This window comes from Sciurus carolinensis, unplaced genomic scaffold (assembly GCF_902686445.1).
Source record: "Sciurus carolinensis unplaced genomic scaffold, mSciCar1.2, whole genome shotgun sequence".
In the NCBI taxonomy this organism is placed as follows: domain Eukaryota; kingdom Metazoa; phylum Chordata; class Mammalia; order Rodentia; family Sciuridae; genus Sciurus; species Sciurus carolinensis.
The window spans coordinates 564,229-588,342 of record NW_025920212.1 but is presented as its reverse complement, the minus strand read 5'-3'; the positions used below and the strand labels follow the sequence as shown (position 1 = coordinate 588,342).

The 24,114-nt window shown below is 44.0% G+C and overlaps 1 pseudogene; it reads right to left on the bottom strand.

Moving 5' to 3' along the window:
* The window catches only part of LOC124975114 (TBC1 domain family member 8-like), a 32,500-nt pseudogene extending 18,118 nt beyond the window's left edge, over nucleotides 1–14,382 (bottom strand).
* Between the last annotated feature and the right edge of the window lie 9,732 nt (nucleotides 14,383–24,114).

Sequence of the window (24,114 nt, the reverse complement as noted above, 5' to 3'; positions counted from 1 at the left end):
ACTGCCTAAGTTGGACACAGCCCTTGTACTTTGCCCCCGGCTATAACCACACAAGCACACACCTGGGAAAACCCTGTTAATCAGACATCAAGACCGTAAAGGAAACGGCCACTTCATACCCAACAACATGTTAGTGTCCTGAAATACACCCCTCAGAAGCCTGGCTCACTCACGCTCACAGTTGTGTGCTTCCGATCACTAAGAAAGAGACAGACATGTGGAGGAGAGCACAGAGATCCTGAAGGCAGGTGAGGATCCCTGCGCGTTACCTGCAGGCTCACCAACAAGCAGATGCTCTGCATGCTCAGACCTCAGGGTCTGGAACATTCCTACAGGAACAAGACTCACCAGTGGCTATGGCCCAGTGAACGTTGCATCCATCCAGTAACTCTCCACATGCTATAGGAGAGTACACCTGTGAGCCAGGAACTTGAAAGCAGAACTCGAAAGGGAGCGACCTCAGTGTTGGAATCCAGCACTGCCTCTAGAGCACCCACAAGGCCACCTACAAGGCAAAAGAGAATCTAACACACCTGTGAGCTCAGGGACGTGAAGAGCCCCAGCCAGTGTGCAGCTGCCACTCCCACATGCGCAGGCAGCATGGTCACTGCTGAGAGCCCAGGCACAATCCGACATCCTGCAGTCAGAGCTCCATGGGGCCCAGAGCTTTAACTTCCTCACACCCATTTCCCCAGCATCTGCTGTTGGAGTCAGACTGCCCGACTGGAACCCCAGCTCTACCACTTTCAAGCTGTGTGGCCTTAGGAAAGTTACCTGATTTCTCTGTGCCCTGGTCTCTTTGGAAGATAAAGCAACCACGATATGCCTCCAAGGTAATTATGGAAATTAAGTCATCATTCAAAGTACCTAGACTATTGCCAGGCCCTTCAAGCACCAGGTAAGTGTTGCCCGTTAGGATCCTCATCATATCCACATCTCACATGGAAGAATAATCCCTTTCCACTCCAGAAAGGTACCCTGAGAAATATGACAACACACCCAAGACCCCGCAGGACAGAAGGCACAGGTAGCAGGTGAAGGACTGGCATTCTGCTATGATGAATGGCATCCTGAATCAATGGCAGGTGAACAAACTCACTCCCTCCTCCCTGGAGCAGCTGAAGCCCTACACCTTCCTTTGCCCATGCTCCTTCACTACTAGACCCCGAGAGGGCCCTGAGTGGCATGAGGAGTTCATTTTGGTTTAAGACCCCAATGTTAAAGGAAGTTGAATCATTAAGGAGTATGTCACTGACCTGCCACCCCCTCACTCCAGAGTGTGCAGCATGTTTCACACCAGGAAGGACGTGTGCTGACATAACAGTGTACCCCACAATTCAGAAAGTTAACGCTGGGACATTCCTACCCTCTGCTCCTCAGATCCCACCAGTTTCCAAGTGCCTCACAAACCCGTCCTAAGGGGAACAAACATACTGAGATTCGGAAATGCATGGGATGTATCCACTTGTTCATCCCACCTTGGCAACAGGGCACTCTGTCACTGGGCGGCCCTCATGATCCCAGACTGGTTGGGGTCTGCCCCACATCAGAGAGGACTAGGGCATATCCCCAGGAAAAGATCAATTTCAAAACTGCATATATGGGGCCTCGGGCTGGGGATCAGTGACACAGAACCTGTCTGGCATGTCGGAGGCACTGGGTTGCATCCTCAACACCCTATGAAAGTGAACAAATCAAATAAAGATCTATTAACATCCAAAAAAATTATTTAAAAAAAAATGCTTGTATGGTTTCTACTGAACACAGGTTGCTTTTGCACCACTGTAGAAACAAAGGCAATAATCCAGCCCACAGGAGTTGAGAACTGCTTGTCTTGTGACTCTACCACATTGGACCTGTTCAGAATCACCCACTGCCTTGAGCCGTCACATCTCCCAACACACCTTTGACTTTCGTGAGCTTGACCGTTTTAAAGATTCCTGGCCAGTTCTTCAGCAGAAAATCCCAGTTTTGGCTTGCCTGAAGCTGATTAGATTCAGGTTAAAGTCTCTGGCCAGCCTCACAGAAGGAATGCTATGCATCACATCCTCTCAGGTGCACACAATTTCAACTTGTTCCACTCCTGGTGATGTTCACTTGGTCTCTTAAGTTAGTGGCTGCTTGGGCTCTGCACCATGAACTTATTCCTTTTTCCCTTGTAACTCACAAGGCTCCTACAGACAAATAATGAATTTATGGAAATTTCCCATTCCTCAAACTTTCAATTTATTCATGTTTAACGGTATGGTCTCATCTTTCCTGCTTTTCTTCAAAGAGTAAGAATTCATCACTATTATTTACTCGGATGATTTAATTGTCCCAGGTTTGGCAGATAGGAATCCCTTCAAGCTGGGTTCTGTGACCTTTGGACAGGTACTCATGGTTATTCATAGTCTCTGCCACAACAAAATATTCCAACATCGTCTTGTACTTTCCCTGCACCAGCCCTGAAATGGAACATTTTTCCCAGAAATTCTATTTCTTATCATGAAGATTTCTACACAAAAGCCACTTGGCATTCCGGTGGCTTGGGAGGCTAAGGCAGGAGGATTGTGAGTTCAACGACTGTCTCAGCAACTTAGTGAGGCCCTATGCAACTTACCACAACAGTGCCTCAAAATTAAAAAATAAAAAGGGCTGGGGATGTGGATCAGTGGGTATGTGGCCCTAGGTTCCATCCCTGCTATAAAATGAAAATAAAAAGCTGGTATCTAGAAGCTCATTGGTAACGGGGTCTGTGTGTATACGTATGACTTGTGTATTTGCACACAGGCATACACATTTCTAATGCAATGTGTGTATGTATACAAAATCTACATACAGAAAAACTGAGTTCACACAGATGCCTCCTGCCACCCACTCCCCGTGTTCATTCTTACTTCTTTGCTTATTCACAGCTCTCTTCTCCAACAGACAAGCCTAGCCTCCACCACCCTTGATATATTTACTTGCACATCAACCCTCTATTGCTGCCAACCTCCACACCCAAGACACACCCTGCTCACCCTGTGCAACCTCTTCCTAGATGACCGGCACCTACACCACCCTCACCTGCCCTTTGGGATGACTTTCCCCAGCAGAAGGAAGGACATGTGTCTTTTTACACCAATTATTCTTTGGTTAGTACCCTGACCCTTTAAGGGTTTGTTATTTGGTGTCAGATAACGGAGCGGGGGACAGGAAGGTTGTCCTGTCTGCTAGATGGAGAGCTGACACTTAACACAGAACCCACAGGCAGCTTAGCAGAGCTCAGTGGAAGAAAACAGCAGGCTGGGGTAAGGGCACTTAAGGCTGTGTTTTCAAAAGACCGGTGAAACGCCATGTTTGTCTAGCAAAGATAAAAAATCCTGGTGGAGACACCGAGGAAGACTAGAAAGGAGCTCATCCCAGGAGGCGCTTCTCAGATATCTCTGACAGAACCCATGCAGACTTTGTAACAGCAGCCTGGGGGACTCTAGGTGACATGGAAAGAAGAAAACAGGGAGGGTGTGCAGCATCTGAACAGCCACAGAGGGGTGCCGAGTTTTGAGGCAGAGTGGGGATTTCTCTCACGTGCTTCTGAAAAGGTCAGGAGGTCTGTGTCAACCCGGACCCTTCAACTGGCGGGCAGGTGGGCAGGGCAGCAATCAAAAAGCTACAAGGGGACTTCCATCTTCAGTTCCACCATGCAAAGAGCTTGGGAAGCACCCGTCCCATAAATACAAGCAGAGGCCAAGCAGACTGCAAATCACAGGTTTTTCTAGGACTCATCAGAGAACTGAGGTCACGGGTCGAAACATAACCCCCAAAGCTAAAGCGGCACAGGTAATCCGAGGGACACAGCTGGGACCTGCACCCCCAGTGCTGAGGTCATGAACTGCAGGGCACTTGAGTAGTGAGTCTGACTGTGCGGGATCCTGATTAAAAGAGAATAAGAAAGGCCTGGTGCTGCAATCTTAAGGAACCCCAAGGCAGCACAGGTGTTCTCACCAGAACCCCACCAGTTCCAACTGAAAGACCCCAGGGACACCTGCCCAGCTCTCTGGACAAGGGAAGAACAAGGCCATGAGGCATCCTCAGGGCATCATTCCAGCTGGGGAAAGGCCTTCTCTGGCTCCTGTGTCCCCTCTGGCTTTCCTGTCCCCAAAGGGGTAGGAGGAAGTGGCTAGAAAACACTTGGGAAGGTCACAGGCTAGGGTCACACGTCCACTGATGACTGAGATTGATGATTCTAGGACCTTCCCTCTTGCCAACAGCAAAAGCTCCAGGATAAATGAGAGTACGTGACAGCTCAAAGAGCAGCGAGACTGGGAAGTTCTTAACCCAGGGACAGTGAAGAGACACAACCAGAGACATGGAGGAATGTGAGGCCTCTGGTATCTTTAGCTACAGGAAACTGCAAAGAGCCAAGTCCCAGCAGAGTAGCAAAACACACATGGAAGATGATTTCCTCACTTGTTATTATTTACATACATGTATAAATTATAAGTTGTTTATATACCATAATGTTTTCTTTCTCTACAGATATAGAAAAACATGGCAGTAGCAAGAAAATACACAGGATTAAAAGATAAAGCATGCATCAGAATGACACGCAGGTATGACAGATCTTGGTACTTTGAGAGAACTTTTAAAATAAGTATGAATTATAGATGAAGGGCTCTAAAGAAAATGTAGAGAGTATGGAAGACTAGGTCATGAAAGGAGACAGATGGAAACTCTAAGAAATGAAAAACAAAACAAATAGAAATAAACAAAATGAAGACTGCCCTTCATGGCTCATCAGTAGATGGGACGGTCAAGAAAACAATCAGTGAACTTGAAGACAGATCAGCAGAAACCCCCAAACCCACTGAAAAGCCAAGAGAGAGAGACAGAGACACAGGAAGTACAAAATATATGACTGCTGGGGATAATTCCCAAAGATACAAGGACACCATACTGCAAAAACAGGGAAAGATGAAAGCAAACATGTGAAGCAATAATGACCAAGAATTTTCCAAGATCACACTTCAGATCACAGATCTAAGAAGTACAGAGAACATTACACAGAAAATTATAAACAAAAAAACAAAGGAAAAATATTTACAAATCTACACTGAGGTATATCATATTCAAATTGCAGAAACAAAAAGAAAATCTTTAAAGAAGTTGGCGTGTGTTTTTTCAAGATGGCGGACTAGAGGGTGGCTGCATTTCATGTTGCTCCAGGACTCAGGATTCAAAAGAGGAGATAGTGAGTGACTTGGGACCAACTCAAAGCCGCCGGGTGAGTCTTTCCCGTTGGGGAGGCATCCTGGATGGGCCGGTGTTCCCGGAACGCAGGGAACTTTGTGAAGTAGAGTTGCCCAGCGAGACAACCCTCCCCCCGGCTGGAGTGGTAAACAGGGACCACTGGGAACTTTGCAGAGGAAGCTGCTCAGCACAGCGCTTGGATTCAGAGTAAACTGCGGGCTTCGGCAGCTGCCCAGAGGACGGCCTGCATAGGCAGGCGATTAGGTGCAGAACAGGGTCCCAGGTCCTAGGCGGCTTTTCGGTGGAAGAGCTGCAGAGACAAGCAGAGGGGCAGAGCGAAGGTTCCAGGACTGCGGGCAGCTTCTCTGAGGAGGAGCAACCTAAGGAGACTCGTCTGCGAAGGGTGAGGCTCCCAGACCCAGGAGGTAGGTCCGGGCCCCTGGGAACGTTGCCTGGGAAGGCTGCCCTGCCCAGGCAGTAGTTGTGGACTGAGGGGAACCTCTAGGAGAGGAACTGACCAGCGAGACCTCCCCATTGGGTGAGTATTCCCCGCTGGGTGAGGTTTTCCACAAGGACGGTAAAACCAGAGACACAGGCCCAAACAGGCATTGCCTCAGCCCGCAGCCTACTTCCCCTTTGGATGACCATTGGTCAACAAGTGGAGGCACCTCTGCCCACTACCAGGGAATATACCCCACCTGAAGACCACCATCCCTAGAGAGGCAGCTTCCTTGTAGAGCACCGCATTATCAACTTCCTCCAAGACTTCAGGCTACTAAAGGATAACAGGGGATACACTAGCAATCTTCAGGGACATTATAAGTCAATAGAGGAAATCTGCAACATCTCAGCAGTCCACTGATACCTGAACGACATGAGAAAACAAGAGAAGAAAATGTCTCAAACATCTGGATACTACATCAATAAAATCCAATGACAGCATGGCAGAAGAAATGTCATAAAAGGAGTTCAGAATGTAGATAATTAACATGATAAGGGAAGCAAACGATGAAATGAAAGAGCAAATGCAGGCATTGAATGAACGCACCAATCTACAGTTGAAAGAGCAAATACAGGAAGCAAAAGTCCATTTCAATAAAGAGTTAGAGATATTGAAAAAAAACCAAACAGAAATCCTTAAAATGAAGGAAACAATAAACCAAATTAAGAACTCCATAGAAAGCACAACCAATAGGATAGAACACCTGGAAGACAGAACCTCAGACATTGAAGACAAAATATTTAACCTTGAACACAAAGTTGAACAAACAGAGAAGATGGTAAGAAATCATGAACAGAATCTCCAAGAACTATGGGATATCATGAAAAGGCCAAATTTGAGAATTATTGGGATTGAGAAAGGCTTAGAGAAACAAACCAAAGGAATGAACAATCTATTTGAAGAAATAATATCAGAAAATTTCCCAAATCTGAAGAATGAAATGGAAAATCAAGTTCAAGAGGCTTACAGGACTCCAAATACACAAAATTACAACAGACCCACACCAAGGCACATTATAATGAAAATACCTGACATACAAAATAAAGACAGAATCTTAAAGGCTGTGAGAGAAAAGAACCAAATTACACTCAGGGGGAAACCAATACAGATATCAGCAGAGTTTTCAATACAGACCTTAAAAGCTAAAAGGGCCTGGAATAATATTTTTCAAGCCCTAAAAGAAAATGGATGCCAACCAAGAATCTTATACCCAGCAAAACTTACCTTCAGATTTACGATGAAATAAAATCATTCCATGATAAACAAAAGCTAAAAGAATATACAAAAAGAAAGCCAGCATTACAGAACATTCTCAGCAAAATATTCCATGAGGAAGAGATGAAAAACAAAGAAGCAAATCAGCAAAGGGAGGAGCTATCCTAAAGGAACTCTCAAATAAAGAGGAACCAAGTCGTGTCAAAAATAAAAAAATAAATGAATAAAATGAGTCAAATGACCGGGAATACAAATCATATCTCAATAATAACCCTGAATACTAATGACCTGAATTCATCAATCAAAAGACATAGACTGGCAGATTGGATTAAAAAGAAAATTCCAACAATATGTTGCCTGCAAGAGATTCACCTCACAGAAAGAGATACCCATAGACTAAAGGTGAAAGGATGGGAAAAAACATACCATGCACATGGACTCAGCAAAAAAGCTGATGTATCCATCCTCATTTCAGATAATGTGGACTTCAAGCCAAAGTTAGTCAGAAGGGATAAAGAAAGACATTTCATACTGCTTAAGGGAAATGTAAATCAGCAAGACATAACAATCATAAATATCTATGCCCCAAACAGTGGCTCACCCATGTATGTCAAACAAATCCTTCTCAATCTCAGAAACCAAATACTAGGTGATTTTAACACGCCTCCTTCACCACTGGACAGATCTTCCAAACAAAAATTGAACAAAGAAACCATAGAACTCAATAACACAATCAATAATTTAGACTTAACAGACATTTGTAGAATATAAAATCCAACAAAGAGTGAATACACTTTCTTCCCAGCAGCACATGGATCCTTCTCCAAAATAGACCATATATTATGCCACAAAGCTAATGTTAGCAAATACAAGAAGATAGAGACAATTCCTTGTATTCTATCAGATCATAATGGATTGAAATTAGAAATAAATGAAAGAGTAAAAAACAGATATTACTCCAACACCTGGAGATTAAACAATATGCTATTATATGATAAATGGATAACAGAAGATATTAGGAAGGAAATTAAAAAATTCTTACAGGTAAATGAGAACAAAGAAACATCATATCAAAATCTCTGGGACACTATGAAAGCAGTACTTAGAGGAAAATTTATTTCATGGAGCGCATTTAATAAAAGAAGTAAAACTCAACAAATAAACAACATAACACTACAGTTCAAAGCCCTAGAAAAAGAAGAAGAGACCAACACCAAAAGTAGTAGAAGACAGGAAATAGTTAAACTCAGAGCTGAAATCAATGAAATTGAAACAAAAGAAACAATACAAAAAATTGACAAAATAAATAGTTGGTTCTTCGAAAAAATTAACAAATTTGATAAACCCTTGGCCACACTAACAAAGAGAAGACGAGAGAATACCCAAATCACCAAAATTCGGAATGAACAAGGAAATATCACAACAGACACGATTGAAATACAAAACATAATTAGAAGCTATTTTGAAAATCTATACTCAAACAAAATAGAAAATTTCAAAGATATCAACAAGTTTCTAGAGACATATGAATTGCCTAAACTGAACGAGGAGGACATACACAATTTAAATAGACCAATTTCAAGTAATGAAATAGAAGAAGTCATCAAAAGCCTACCAACAAAGAAAAGTCCAGGACCGGATGGGTTCTCAGTCGAGTTCTACAAAATATTTAAAGAAGAGCTCATTCCAATACTTTTGAAAGTATTCTATGAAATAGAAGAGGAGGGAAATCTCCCAAACTCATTCTATGAAGCCAATATCACCCTGATACCTAAACTAGACAGAGACACCTCGAGGAAAGAAAATTTTAGACCAATATCCTTAATGAACATTGACGCAAAAATTCTCAACAAAATTTTAGCAAATCGCATACAAAAACATATTAAAAAGATAGTGCACCATGATCAAGTGGGTTTCATCCCAGGGATGCAAGGTTGGTTCAACATCAGGAAATCAATAAATGTACTTCACCATATCGACAGACTTAAATTCAGGAATCACTTGATTATTTCAATAGATGCAGAAAAAGCATTTGATAAAATACAGCACCCCTTCATGCTCCAAACACTAGAAAAAATGGGGATAGTGGGAACATTCCTTAACATTGTAAAGGCCATCTATGCTAAGCCCATGGCTAATATCTTTCTAAATGGTGAAAAACTGAAAGCATTCCCCCTAAAAACTGGAACAAGGCAGGGATGCCCTCTTTCACCACTCCTATTCAATATCGTCCTTGAAATTCTAGCCAGAGCAATTAAACTGACCAAAGAAATTAAAGGGATATGAAAAGGAAAAGAAGAACTGAAGCTATCCCTATTTGCTGATGATATGATTATATACTTAGAGGAACCAGGAAATTCCGCCAGAAAACTCTTAGAACTCATAAGTGAATTTAGTAAAGTAGTGGGATATAAGATCAATGCTCATAAATCTAATGCATTTTTATACGTAAGTGATGAATCTTCAGAAAGAAAAATTAGGAAAACTACCCCATTCACAATAGCCTCGAAAAAAATAAAATACTTGGGAATCAATCTCACAAAAGAGGTGAAAGACCTCTACAATGAGAACTACAGAACACTAAAGAAAGAAATTAAAGAACACCTTAGAACATGGAAAGATCTCCCATGTTCCTGGATAGGCAGAATTAATATTGTCAACATGGCCATACTACCAAAAGTGCTATACAGATTCAATGCAATTCCAATTAAAATCCCAATGATGTAACTTACTGAAATAGAGCAAGTAATTATGAAATTCATCTGGAAGAATAAGAAACCCAGAATAGCTAAAGCAATCCTTGGCAGAAAGAGTGAAGCAGGGGGTATTGCAATACTACAACTTCAACTATACTACAAAGCAATAGTAACAAAAACGGCATAGTATTGGTACCAAAATAGACAGGTAGATCAATAGTACAGAATAGAGGACTCAGACACAAACCCAAATAAATATAATTTTCACATACTAGACAAAGGTGCCAAAAATATGCAATGAGAAAAGATAGCCTCTTCAACAAATGGTGCTGGGAGAATTGGAAATCCATATGCAACAGAATGAAACTAAACCCATATCTCTCACTGTGCACGAAACTAAACTCAAAATGGATTAAGGACCTCGGAATCAGACCAGAGACCCTGCATCTTATAGAAGAAAAAGTAGGTCCAGAGCTTCAACATGTCGGCTTAGGACCAGTCTTCCTCAACAGGACTCCCATATCACAAGAAATAAAAGCAAGAATCAACAACTGGGATAGATGCAAACTAAAAAGCTTTCTCTCAGCAAAGGAAACTATCAGCAATGTGAAGAAAGAGCCTACAGAGTGGGAGAAAATCTTTGCCAATCATACTTCAGATAGAGCACTAATCTCCAGAATCTATAAAGAACTCAAAAAACTCAACACCAAGACTACAAATAACCCAATTGACAAATGGTCTAAGGAAATGAACAGACACTTCACAGAAGCAGACCTACAAGCAATCAACAAACATATGGAAAAATGTTCAACATCTCTAGTAATAAGAGAAATGCAAATCAAAACAACCCTAAGATTCCATGTCACCCCAATTAGAATGGCGATTATCAAGAATACAAGCAACAACAGGTGTTGGCGAGGATGTAGGGAAAAAGGTACACTCATACATTGCTGGTGGGGTTGCAAATTAGTGCAGCCACTCTGGAAAGCAGTATGGAGATTCCTTAGAAAACTTGGAATGGAAACACCATTTGACCCAGCTATCCCACTCCTTGGCCTATACCCAAAGGACTTACAATCAGCATACTACAGAGATACAGCCACATCAATGCTCATTGCTGCTCAATTCACCATAGCCAGATTGTGGAACCAACCTAGATGCCCTTCAGTTGATGAATGGATAAAGAAACTGTGGCATATATATATATATACAATGGAATATTACTCAGCCATAAAGAATGATAAAATTATGGCATTTTCAGGCAAATGGATGAAATTGGAGAATATCATGCTAAGTGAGATAAGCCAGTCTCGAAAAACCAAAGGAAGAATGATCTCGCTGATATGTAGATGATGATACATAATGGGGCATGGGAGGGGTTAATTTTAGGGTTAGAGTTAGGGTTAGGGAGGGTGGCAAGAATGGAGGAAGGAAGGACTGTATAGAGGGAAAAGAGGGATGGGAGTGGTGCGTGGAACGGAAAAAATAACAGAATGAATCAACCAACATTACCCTATGTAAATTTATGATTACACAAATGGTATGCCTTTACTCTATGTACAAACAGAGAAACAACATGTATCCCATTTGTTTACAATAAAAAAAAGAAAGAAAAAAAAAAAAGAAGTTGGCGTGTGAAGCAGACAGCCTAGGAAGAACACGGTAATTATAGCAGACTTCTCCAAGCATGCAATCAAGGGAGTTGAAATAAGGTGCTGAAAGAAATGAATCACAAACCAATATCTAAATGAAGTGAGGATTTTTTTTTTGCGGGGGGGATACTTTGTATTGAATCTAGGGGTGCTCTACCACTCAACCACATCCCCAGTTGTTTTATTGTTTGTTTACAGACAGGGATTCAACAAATTGCTGAGGCTGACCTCAAAGATGTGATCCTCCTGCCTCCTTTACCAAATTGGTAGGATTACCAGCAAGGATCACCATACCAGGCTGTGTCCAGTGAAATTATCCTTGAAAATTGAAAAAGAATGATTTTCTTGAAAAAGAACAGGATGTCCATTTCCAGCAGACCTCACCATCAAATTCATCAGAAGGAAAACACATAGATCAGTAGTTCTGAGCTATGTAAAAAGAAGAAGTGTGTCTCAGGAAATAAATAAGGATAGATTCAAATTTCTTATTTTTCCTATTCCTAAGTAATCTAAAAGAAATGTTTGAAGGTTTAAAAAAAATTTATTGAGTGATCACACTATATAAATAAGTGAAATGGATGACAATGTCAGAAAAGATGAGACAGGATCTGGGAATACTAGTATATCTGCATCTCGGTCAAGCATGGTGGTGCACACCTACAATCCCAATGTCTCAAGAGGCTGAGGCAGGAGGATCACAAGTTTAAGGCCAGCCTCAGCAATTCTGAGACCTTGTCTCAAAATAGAGCTACAAATGGACTGGGGATATGGCACAGTGCTTAAGCGTCCCTGGGTTCAATCCCAAATACAGGAAAAAAAAAAAAAGAAAATCTACATTTCATGTGAAACAGCATAATATTTGAAGGTAGACACAGACTAATCCAGAAATTATGTTCCAAACCAGAAATATATACTACAAATTCTTTTCAACCTACTGTTGGCAACCTAAGAGATAAAGGGCATCACCAAGCATTCAACTGTGAAAGAAGTCAGGAAAGGAGGTTCAAAAAGAATAGAACAAGGAATAGAAAACAGTTACCAACCTGGTAGAGATTCATCTAACAATGCCAACAATCACTTTACATGTGAATGGCCTAAATACACCAACCAAAATCACCCAGGGATTTTCAGAATGGATTTAAGGAAAAAAAGAAGGAAGAAAAGAAAATCAAGGCCCACAAGAAACCCATGTCACAGTCACACAAAGGAAAAGGAAAGGGGTGGGGCTAGGGATGTAGCTCAGTGGCAGAGTGTTTGCCTAGTATGCCCAATTCCCTGACTTCAATTGTTCACACCACAAAAAATTCCACCAGCAAACAGGATCTACCAACATATAAAAGAAATTATACCTCATGACCAAGTGGGACTTGCTCCAAGTATGCAACAATGGTCCAGCATTCGAAAATTCATCAATATAGAAGTGGGGGGGGTGTGAATCACACACAAACTTATTCCAATTGATACACAAAGCATTCGACAAAAATGGAACACCCATTCATGATTAAAGGGAAAAAAATATAGCAAACGAGGAATCAAGAACTTGTCTAACTTGATAATATCAATTACCCTCTCGCCCCAAAACCCTACAATTAACATCATACTTTTGGAGAAACTCAACACTTTCCTGATAACCAGGAACAAGGTAAAGACAACTTCTCCTATCACACCTATTCAACATCACACTGAAAGATCCAGCTAATATGGTAAGACAAAAAGAGGAAACAAGGTATACAGAGAGAGAAAGAAATAAAACTTTGTTCAAAGATGACATGCTTTTCTTTAGAAAAACAAAGGAAAGAATCATGAAAAACTTAAGGAACTAAGAAGCATAGCAGAGCTGCAGGGCTGAATGCTCTGACATGTCAATTGCTTTCCAACACTCCAGCAAAGGCTAGCTGTAACTTGGGCGGGGGGGGGGGGGGGGGCGTTGTAGACACCATTGACAAGACAGAGAAATGCAGAAGAAAGGCGAACAAACCCGAGGCAAGTCCATCCACCTGCGACTCAGCCTAGGGTTGGGAGCTGAGGCCGGCCACCCCCCGAGAGCACCTTACCGCTGAGGCCACCGCCCCCCTCGCCCTGCCCGCCGCGCCGCCCTAGGATGAAGGGGCCGCTGTTCCACTGGTTCACCCAGAGCTTCAGGGCGTCCTTCAGCAGCACCTCGTGGGGCTTGTTTCCCTTTCTTCTGGTGCCCCGCTTCACGTAGCCCAACTCGCTCAGGAGGAGGCGGCGGCAGCAGCTACGCGAGAAACGCAGACCGGCGAGTGCCCAGCGCTTGCACTTCCGCAAGCTCAGCAGGAGGAGCGCTCCCGGCCAACCCCGCGCAGCCCGAACCCGCCAGCCCTGCACACCCGGGGCAGCGCGCCCGACCGCCCAGGCAGCGTCCGCAGCAACCCGGAGTCCCTCTCAGCCCCGCCGACTGCAGAGGCGCCTCCCAGATTTCCGGGTCCCAACCCCGGGCTGGGAACGGCGGGTGCTGCAGGGAGCGAGACCCCAGGCCCGGCCCACCCCCGCCACCCCCTTACCGGTGAGGTGACCCATCCACTCGCCGTGCCCGCGGCGCCGCTGTAGCAAGAAGTACCTGCTGCTACTCTGGGCCACCCAGAGCTTCAGGGTTCTTACCAGCACCTCCTCGGGCTTCGGGGATCCGGATGCACTGTGGGGAGCCGCTTCACATCGCCCGGACACCAGCAGCACCAGGCCCACTTCGCTGGGCAGGAGGCCCCGGCAGCAGTAGCGGGGGAACTGCACACTTGCAGGTGCCCAGCGCTGGCAGTTCCGGGAGCGCAGTGGGAGGAGCTCGCCCTGAGCACCCCGCTGCAGCCGCGCTCTGCCCCAACCCTATCCCGCCCAGCCTCGCTGGGGCCCGGTCGGAGGCCGACTCCCGCTGCGCCTTGGGGGGGGGGCGGGTTTCTGCGTCCCAGCGGCCTGACTCATGGTTCCCAAATGGAGGAAGGAGGTCCCATCCCGCTGCCAGGTCCCCTCCCTCTCGTGCCCGCACAGATCTCCGGGAGCGCCTGGGCAGCAGTGCGGCTCCAACCCCCGGTTTGGCGGCTCCTGGGAAAGAACTCAGGGTGGCGGGAGCCGCCCCCACACGCCTCATTCCAAGAGGTGGAGAAAGGACCTGGGGAAGAGACCTCTTGCTCTTCAAGCTGCGGGTTGACCAGCCCAGAGCCCTTTATCTCAGGAAGGATGGAATGCACTAATGGAAACCACTAAAGCAAGTGTGTTTGGATTTTAAAGAACATTTTGGAGATCTCCCAAAAATAGCATGAAAAATAAAAACAATTATGTTCGGACTTGTTAGCACACTTTCTTAAAGATTTATTTTAATTCACACATCACACTTTTCCATATTTATGGGGCAATGAATGACATTCCACTACATTTATATGATGGGTACTGAACCTCTCAGGATAACTGACATATCCATCACCTCAAACATCATTTCTTTGAAGGCACATTTGGGAAGCTCTCCCAAGTGAACCACCTAAGCTGCAGGAAAGGCGCTCATGAACATCAGCTCATATTCCTGAATGTGCTTCTGATGCAATCCATACACATTCACCCTACTTTCAATATTATTCAGTTTTATCTGTCAAATATTCAATAGGAAAGACGCATGGAAAGACAGGAATTTGAAAATTAGTTGGGAGGGGATGGGAAGAGGAGCTTGGGGTAGTACAGCCTGACTCCTCTCTTCCCACCCACCAGGCTCCTGCCCATGTCTCCCATTACTCAAGTCTGACAGAAGCTCATGGGAGGTCAGGATGCTCCAGGATGCAGTTTTCAGAGGTCAGTCTTCCAGCACAGAGCAAGGTGGAGAGTGTTGGAGAGGGTAGCTGGAGCAGGGGATGGAGAGCATCTAGCACAGGTGCTGACAACTTCCTGTTGTCACTCCTTTGCAAGAGCTCACCACCCCTTGACGGTATAATTGCATTTTGTCCCCCAAAATCCATGTGTGAAAGTCCTAAACCCCAGTTCCTCAGAGTGTGACCTAATGGAAACAGAGTCATTACAGATGTAATTAGTTGAAAATGAGGTTATTAGGGTGGGTTTTAATTCTGTATGATAGGGGTTCTCACAAAAAGGGGACATTTGAACAGCCAGACCTTACAGGAAGAATACCACGTGCAGATTGGAGATATGGCCAAGGGTTGCCAGAAGCTAAGAGAAAGGCCTGGAGCAGTTCTTACCTAGCACCCTCACAAGGAACCAACCTGGATCTCAGATGTCCAGCCTGTTCTAATGCTGCTTCTGTGTTGAAACCTCCCGGTTTGTGGGACGTTGATAGGGCTGTCCTAGCAAAAGTATACAGATGCTTCCTGAATCCTGCTCACAGCTGTTCAGCAGTACATCAGTTCCAACATTCAGAGAAAGATTCTATTTGCTGCCCGGTGCTGGCTGATAGCAAGAGGGACCACAGTTCCTCAATGTGGTGTTCTGGCTGGGTTTTGCACCTGTCTGTGCCCGTATAGGGAACAGAAGAAATGCTAGTAGCCCATGCAATTTCACAGCAGCAGGAGGACCCTGTTAGCACTGATGGCAGGAGGAGCAGTGGAGAAAGGACGAGGCCTCAGGGTCCCTGTTGCTGTTCAGCGTGATCTCTGTGGCAACAGTGAACATCACATAAGATTGTGGAGTTAGATGGCTGTTCCTGTGTGCCGTGGAAGTGTTACAGAGAAACAAGTGAACATGAACTATTAATTCTCATGTGAATGTCACCAAATGGCAAGATTCAAAGAATCCCTTGTCTTCATAATCGCAGAACACACAGAACTTCTTCAGATCCTACCGAAAATCATTTCAAGGGGGACATGCTGAACCTCAGCAGTTCCTCTGCAAAGATGGGGACACTGATGGGGAAGAAGTAGGACCTTAGATTTGTGAAGAGATTATTTGGTCAGATGCAGACAAAGCTGGACTGCCAAATCTCAGCTTTCTTTGCTTACAAGGTAGCTTCTCTTTGCCACTGGAGGAAATTTCCCTTTATTACAGGAATCTGTAATGCGGCTTCACCAGGGACTTTGCATGAATGCCTATTGTCCAGACCTTCCCCCATGCACCTCACTGACTCCAGGAGCAGCATAAGAGAACTCCCAGCAGAGCCCAGCAGCAGAATTGAAGGTAGCCAGGGGATGGGGAAGTAGAAGTAGATCATATCCTGAGCCACTTGGATCTTGCCCACCTGTGTATATTGGGAATCAGCTGAGGACCAGGTAGGGGAGTGAATTCTAGAGTGTTCCACCAAGAAGGGTGAAGTGTAAGATTGGATTTAGCCATATTTACAAATATGCATATGCTCACCTGGGATCCATAATTTAATATATTACATATTGGAGTGGTAAAAATATTTTGGAAAATGTGTTATGAATATACTGTGAGTACAATGAAAACCACTCAACACTTTAAAATCTACTTGGAGAAAGCTGATAGTTTTGGAAGTGTTTATTGTCCATAGCAAAACCTTGGGCCCATATAGATACCCCTGATATGATTAGAAGATTAATATTCTTGAATTACTATGAATGTATATGTAAAATTTGTGTACATTATAAAACAATGTTCCAGAAATGAAATAACTATTATAATAAATTTCTTCTAATATTCATATTTATGTGTATATATCTGTTCTTCATATTCTCCTTTGAATTCTTCTGAACATATTAGTGGTTTCCTTATCAACAAAGAACTTGAGAAAATCTCTCACCCTTGTTTGTTTGTTTGTTTGTTTTTTGGTGCTGGGAATCAAACCCAGGGCCTTGTGCTTACAAGGCAAGCACTATACTGACTGAACTATCTCCCAGCCCCCATGTTCATTTTGTATTTAATGACAGTCATACTTTCAACGCTTTGAAAATCACACCTAAACAGTTATAAGGGGCACAGGGTTAGCAGGATGCTGAAATTTTTTCATTGCTGTTGGCAGATGGAAAAAAGAGAGAGAAGTCTAAAGGAAAGGACCTTCAAAGATACTTTCCCCCTCCTACCCTGGACACAAATGCTCCACTGAACTTATAACCTCTGGCAAGAAAAGATGATAGTCCCTCAGCCTGGAGTCCTTGGTGAAGCACATCTGGAGAGGCAGGCATGGTTAGGACACATCTGTTCCTGTGGCCATTTGAGAACCATCACAGGGGCAAGGGACATAGCATGCTGACTTTATGGTGATGAGCAGTCAGAGATGAAAGCACGCCACCGTTCAAAACTTCACAACCATGACACATGCTTGCAATCACATCTATTCAGGAGGCTGAAGCTGGAGTATTCTACATTCAATGCCAGCCCAGCAACTCAGTGAGACCCTAACTCAAAACAAAAATTAAAAAGTGTTGGGGAATGTAGCCCAGTGGTAAAGAACTGGTCTAACATGTGCAAGGGCCTGGGTTTAATCCTCAGCACCACAGAAGAAAACAAAACAAAACCAGAACTTTATGAGCACAATGGGTTTCTGGGACCATGAACTCGGCTGGTGAGGACTAGCTGAAATGACCATGGTTTTGGTGAGAATCCTCAAAAATCTCTTTTCGGAGGATCTCAAAGGCTCCAAACACAAAGTAATGATAAAGAGATGGATCCTGATGTAAAAAGCTGCTCCCATCCGTGAACCACATTGCATCTGCATCGAGCAGAGGATGATCTTGCAGGTCTTCTTCTAAGCCCATGAACCTGCTAGGACTTCTGAGCAGTCATGTATGGGTGTGTCCAGGTCAGTATCAGGTAGCAGCATAGCAGGATTGAGAGCTGAGGGTGCCCAAGTCCTCATGTAGAGCTTCATCAAACAAGGTGGGAGAATTTTTGAATCCCTTTGGTAATCTTGTCCAGGTAAGTTGTCCATTGATACCCTTATCAATGTCTGCCCATTCAAAGGCAAATAGCTCTTGGCTCTTTGGAACTAGAGACAAACTGAAAAAGGCATCTTTTAAATCCAGCACCATATACCATTGTCTGTAAGGAGGAAGCGCACTCAGAAGTGTATATGGATTAGGCACAGTAGGGTGTATGTCCGCCACCCTTTTGTTTACCTCTCTTAGGTCCTGTACTGGGCGGTACTCGTCTGAGTTGGGCTTCCATATTGGAAGCAGGGGGGTGTTCCATGCAGACCTGCAAGGTCATAGTACCCCTTGGTTCAGCAGTAGCCTGATGTGGGGGGTTATTCCTGTTCAAGCCTCCCTGGTCATGAGGTATTGTTTAAAGCTAACGGGGTTAGCTCCTTGTTTGTTTCTATATAGAGGGCGGGCCAATGTTTAGTTAACCAATTCCCCCAGTCTCTGCCCAAGCATCTGGGAACCGCTGTACCCAGTCTTCAATGTTTTTATCAGGGGATTGGGGCTGCTGGTGTAGCCGATATTCATCCTCCAAAGTAAGAGTTAGCATAGGTAACAATTTTCCTTGTCCATCTGTTACCTGAGTGCTTTCAGGGTGAAAATGAATTTGGGCCCCGATTTTGGTTAATAAATCTCTTCCCAACAAGGGATAGGGGCTGTCGGGTATGACTAAGAACTAGTGGGACACTTTTCCTGTTCCCAAGTCTATTGTTCTTTTGGTCGTCCAAGGGCACTTTTTAATCCCTGTAGCCCCTTGCACCCATGAGGTGCTTGTTGAAATCTTTCCTTGAGGGTCAGTCAAAGATGAATATTGAGCTCCTGTATCCACCAAAAATTGCACTGGAGTCCCCTCCACTTTCAGAGTTACCCTAGGTTCGGGGAGGGGTTCCAAACCCCGTCGCCCCTAATTGTGCATTTCATCTTGGGTGACCAGGACCGATGGTCTCCTAGTCGTCCATTTACCATCTCTGGATCTATGGTTTCATTTTTAGGGCATTCTCTAGTCCAATGACCTTCCTCCTCACAGTAGGCACACTGATTCTGACCCAGATCATGTGCCCTGGAGTTCCCAGGTGGTGGTCGATTGCCCAGGAGTCTGTTTCTTTCTTTTTCTGTCCTTCCGCCCTGCACTGCTACTGCTAATGCTTTAGTCATTTCCCTAATAACCCTAAGCTGTTTTTCTTCTGGTGCATCTGTTATTGAATACCTGCTGGGCTATTCTCATTAAGTCTTGAATACTTTTCCCTTCTAATTCCTCTATTCTCTGTAACTTACACCCTATATCCGGTGCTGCCTAGTTAACAAAGCTCATTACTACTGCTGCCTGATTCTCAGGTGACTCTGGATTCATAGGAGTGTACTGTCTAAATGCCTCCATTAATCTTTCTAAATAAGCTGAGGGTGATTCCTGCCTTTCTTGCATGACTGAATACACCTTGGCCAAATTAGTGGGCTTAAGAGCTGCTGCCCAGAGACCCCCCATTAGAGTCTGGTGATAAACCCAGAGCCTCTCCCTACCTTCAGCTGTATTGTAGTCCCATTCATCTTATGAAGGCCTGGACAAGGGGAAAGAAGCATTAATTAAGTCAGGGTTTACAGTGGGTTGTCCGTCGTCCCCTGGGACCAACTTTCTGGCTTCCATCTGGATTCTCTCACGTTCCTTGGTTGTGAATAGAGTTCTGAGGAGCTGCTGACAGTCATCCCAGGTGGGACTGTGGTTATGCAAAATGGACTTAGGCAATTCAGTTAAACCCCTGGGGTCCTCAGAAAAAAGGGGGTTCTGGGCCTTCCAGTTATACAAATCACTGGAGGAGAAGGACCAGTACTGATAGGTGCGTTCCCCTCCTTCCCCTCCCCTGCCTAAGGTCTGGACAGGTAAAATCAGAGTTCCCATCAAAGATGAGGAGGGTTCCTCGTCATTGTTCTCCTCCCGATGTCTACGAGCACATAGTCCCCTCGAAAGCCCTACAACCCTAGGTCGGGGTGTTGGCAGGGAAGTGGAAGAATTAGCCCCCTGCGGTAGGACCTGGGGCTGCTGTTGGGTGTAAGGTGGAGGATTTTCCTCCAAATCCAGATCTAAAAGGGATGGGTAGGGACCAGACCCTTCTTAGAGGACTGGTTTCCCAGGTTTCTCAGGGGAAGAGGCAGGAGTCTCAGGAGAGGATGTGGGTGGCGATGGCACCTGGGTAGTCATTGTAAAAGCTTTGACTGGAGCTTTTGGTGACCCATGGAGAAAAGGACTGAGCCATGATGGGGGTCTTCCACCAGAGCCTGCCATACTAATATGTAGGAATACTGGTCCAGGTGCCCCTTCAAGCCGGGCCTATTGATAACATCCCGGACTCTTTTGATGACTTCCAATGAGAAAGTGCCCTCAGGTGGCCAGCCAACATTGAAGGTTGACCATTCCGTGGAGCAGAGTGTCGCAAACTTACCTTTCTTCAGGTGGTCCACACCAAAGTTCCATCCTTTGGCGCAGACCTCAGAGAAATGACTCAGGAGGAAAGTCTTAGGAGTTACCTGAGCCTGTCTCATAGTAAGGAGAAACAGACCAAGCAGACCGAAGAGAACAAGGGAGGCAATACACGTAGTAAAACAAATTCTCACAGGACTCTCCAACATGACCAGTGGTGTGCTGGTCAGCCACACCACTCTCACAGGCACAATGCCCTTCTCATTCACACTACCAGAATCAGACCAAGGATCCTTACCAAACAGTCACCCAACCAGCATCCACTGGGGACGTTGGCGTGACTCCTGATTGTTGGGGACGTCTCCCATGACTTTCAACAGTGGAACCTCCAGAGTAACTTGCAATCCTTTCCTTCCACCAAATAAGAATTCTCACCCAAACTCTAACCAGGACTTACGTCCTACCAGGAGGTGGCCAATCCTCCTTGCGTGGCAAATTTCCTTAGAAACTTCGGGACCATGGGCCGTTTGTCTCTCCTGGGCTGGAGTTGGATGAATCCATCCCGGGCGAGCCCCCAAATGTTAGGGTCCTGTTCTGACTAATCCCCAGACAGTCAAAGTGAACACACAATAATGCAAATCACAGAATGAGGTTTTATTAAAGCAAGCTCGAGCCTGGACCACAACCAGCCCCTCAGACCAATACAATGACTGCGGGAGGAAGCAGCCCCAAGTGGCGTGAAAGCGCTCTATTTAAGAGCTTTTTCAGCATTCATACACAAGGACCTGTACATTATTGGTTAAAATTCAGATAGCTAAATATTTGTCCTCTTTTGGTTTGGTCCCTCCACTTTATTTGAATCTTATTGGGTCCTGCCAAAACTGAACGGTCCTGGAGGGAGCAGGGAGGAGGGAAGAAGTGAATTATGAGGGAGAGGGGTCAGAGCTAGGTTCCCCTGTCCTTGATAGATGGGGTCTCTGGACAGCTGCACATTCCTCAGATAGATATCTCTGAACAGCCTTGATAAACCTGGGGCCCAGCACATCCCATTTGACCTGTATTGGCCCTCGAAGGCGGCGCTGCAGCTGCTGGCATCCTGGTGCTTGTACACCCTTTTCCTGGGGGCCCAGTTCACGAAATAGCTTATTTATACAAGAGGGCTGCACGGATGGCACCCTGTTCTCAACAATATAATTTTAGTAAAATAACATTGCCTTCCGGGTCACATGTATACCTTATTTTGCCACTTGTCCCTCTGGCCTCACGTCAAGAATCACGTGATTATTTTAATAGATGCAGAAAAAGCATTTGATAAAATTCAGTACCCCTTCCTGCTCAAAACACTAGAAAAAATAGGGATAGTGGAAACATCTCTTAACATTGTAAAGGCCATCTATGCTAAGATGGCTAATATCATTCTAAATCGTGAAAAATTGAAAGCATTCCCCCTAAAAACTGGAACAAGGCAGGGATGCACTCTTTCACCACTTCTATTCAATATTGTCCTTGAAACTCTAGCCAGAGGTATTAGACAGACCAAAGAAATTAAAGGGATATGAATAGGAAAAGAAGAACTCAAACTATCCCTATTTGCTGATGATATGATTATATATTTAGAGGAACCAGGAAACTCCACCAGAAAACTTTTAGAACTCATAAGTGAATTCAGTAAAGTAGCAGGATATAAGATCAATGCACATAAATCTAATGCATTTTTATACATAAGTGATGAATCTTTGGAAACAATAATTAGGAAAGCTACCACATTCACAATAGCCTCAAAAAAATAAAATACTTGGGAATCTATCTCACAAAAGAGGTGAAAGACCTGTACAATGAGAACTACAGAACACTAAAGAAAGAAATTAAAGAAAACCTTAGAAGATGGAAAGATCTCCCATGTTCTTGGATAAGAAGAATTAATATTGTCAAAATGGCCATACTACCAAAAGTGCTATACAGACTCAATGCAATTCCAATTAAAATCCCAATGACATATCTTACAGAAATAGAACAAGCAATTATGAAATACATCTGGAAGAATAAGAAACCCAGAATAACTAAAGCAATCCTTAGCAGAAAGAGTGAAGTAGGGGGTATCGCAATACCAGATCTTCAACTCTACTACAAAGCAATAGTAACAAAAATGGCATGGTATTAGTACCAAAGTAGAAAGGTAGATCAATGGTACAGAATAGAGTACATGGGCACAAACCCAAATAAATACAATTTTCTCATACTAGACAAAGGTTCCAAAAATATGCAATGGGGAAAAGATAGCCTCTTCGACAAATGGTGCTGGGAGTATTGGAAATCCATATGCAACAAATGAAACTAAACCCATATCTCTCACCATGCACGAAACTAAACTCAAAATGGATTAAGGACCTCAGAATCAGACCAGAGAACCTGCAGATTATAGAAGAAAAAGTAGGTCTAGATCTTCAACATGTCGGCTAAGGACCAGACTTCCTCAACAGGACTCCCATAGCACAAGAAATAAAAGCAAGAATCAATAACTGGGATAGATTCAAACTAAAAAGCTTTCTCTCAGCAAAGGAAACTATCAGCAATGCGAAGAAAGAGCCTACAAAGTGGGAAAAAATTTTTGTCAATCATACTTCAGATAGAGCACTAATCTCCAGAATCTCTAAAGAACTCAAAAAACTCTACACCAAGAATGCAAATAACCCAATTGACAAATGGGCTAAGGAAATGAACAGACACTTCACAGAAGAAGATCTACAAGCAATCAACAAACATGAAAAGATGTTCAACATCTCTAGTAACAAGAGAAATGCAAATCAAAACCACCCTAAGAGTCCATCTCACCCCAATTAGAATGGTGATTATCAAGAATACAAGCAACAACAGGTGTTGTGAGGATGTGGGGAGAAAGGTACACTCATACATTGCTGGTAGGGCTGCAAATTAGTGCAGCCACTCTGGAAAGCAGTGTGGAGACTCCTTGGAAAACTTGGAATGGAACCCCACCATTTGACCCAGCTATCCCACTCCTCAGCCTATACCCAAAGGACTTAAAATCAGCATATTACAGAGATACAGCCGCATCAATGTTTATAGCTGCTCAATTCACAATAGCCAGATTGTGGAATCAACATAGATGCCCTTCAGTGGATGAATGTATAAAGAAACTGTGGTATATATATACAATGGAATATTACTCAGTCATAAAGAATGATAAAATTATGGCATTTGCAGGCAAATGGATGAAATTGGAGAATATCATGCTAAGCGAGATAAGCCAATCTCAAAAAACTAAAGGATGAATGATCTCGCTGATAAGTGGATGATCACACATAATGGGGGGTGGGAGGGGTTAGTGTTAGGGTTAAAGTTAGTGTTAGGGAGGGGGGCAAGAATGGAGGAAGAAAGGACCCTATAGAGGGAAAAGAGGGTTGGGAGGGGTGGGGGGAAGTGAAAAAATAACAGAATGAATCAAGCAACATTTCTCTATGTAAATTTATGATTACACAAATGGTACACCTTTACTCCATGTATAAACAGAGAAACAACATGTATCCCTTTTGTTTACAATAAAAAAAAAGCTGGGTGTAATGTAGCTCAGTGGTAG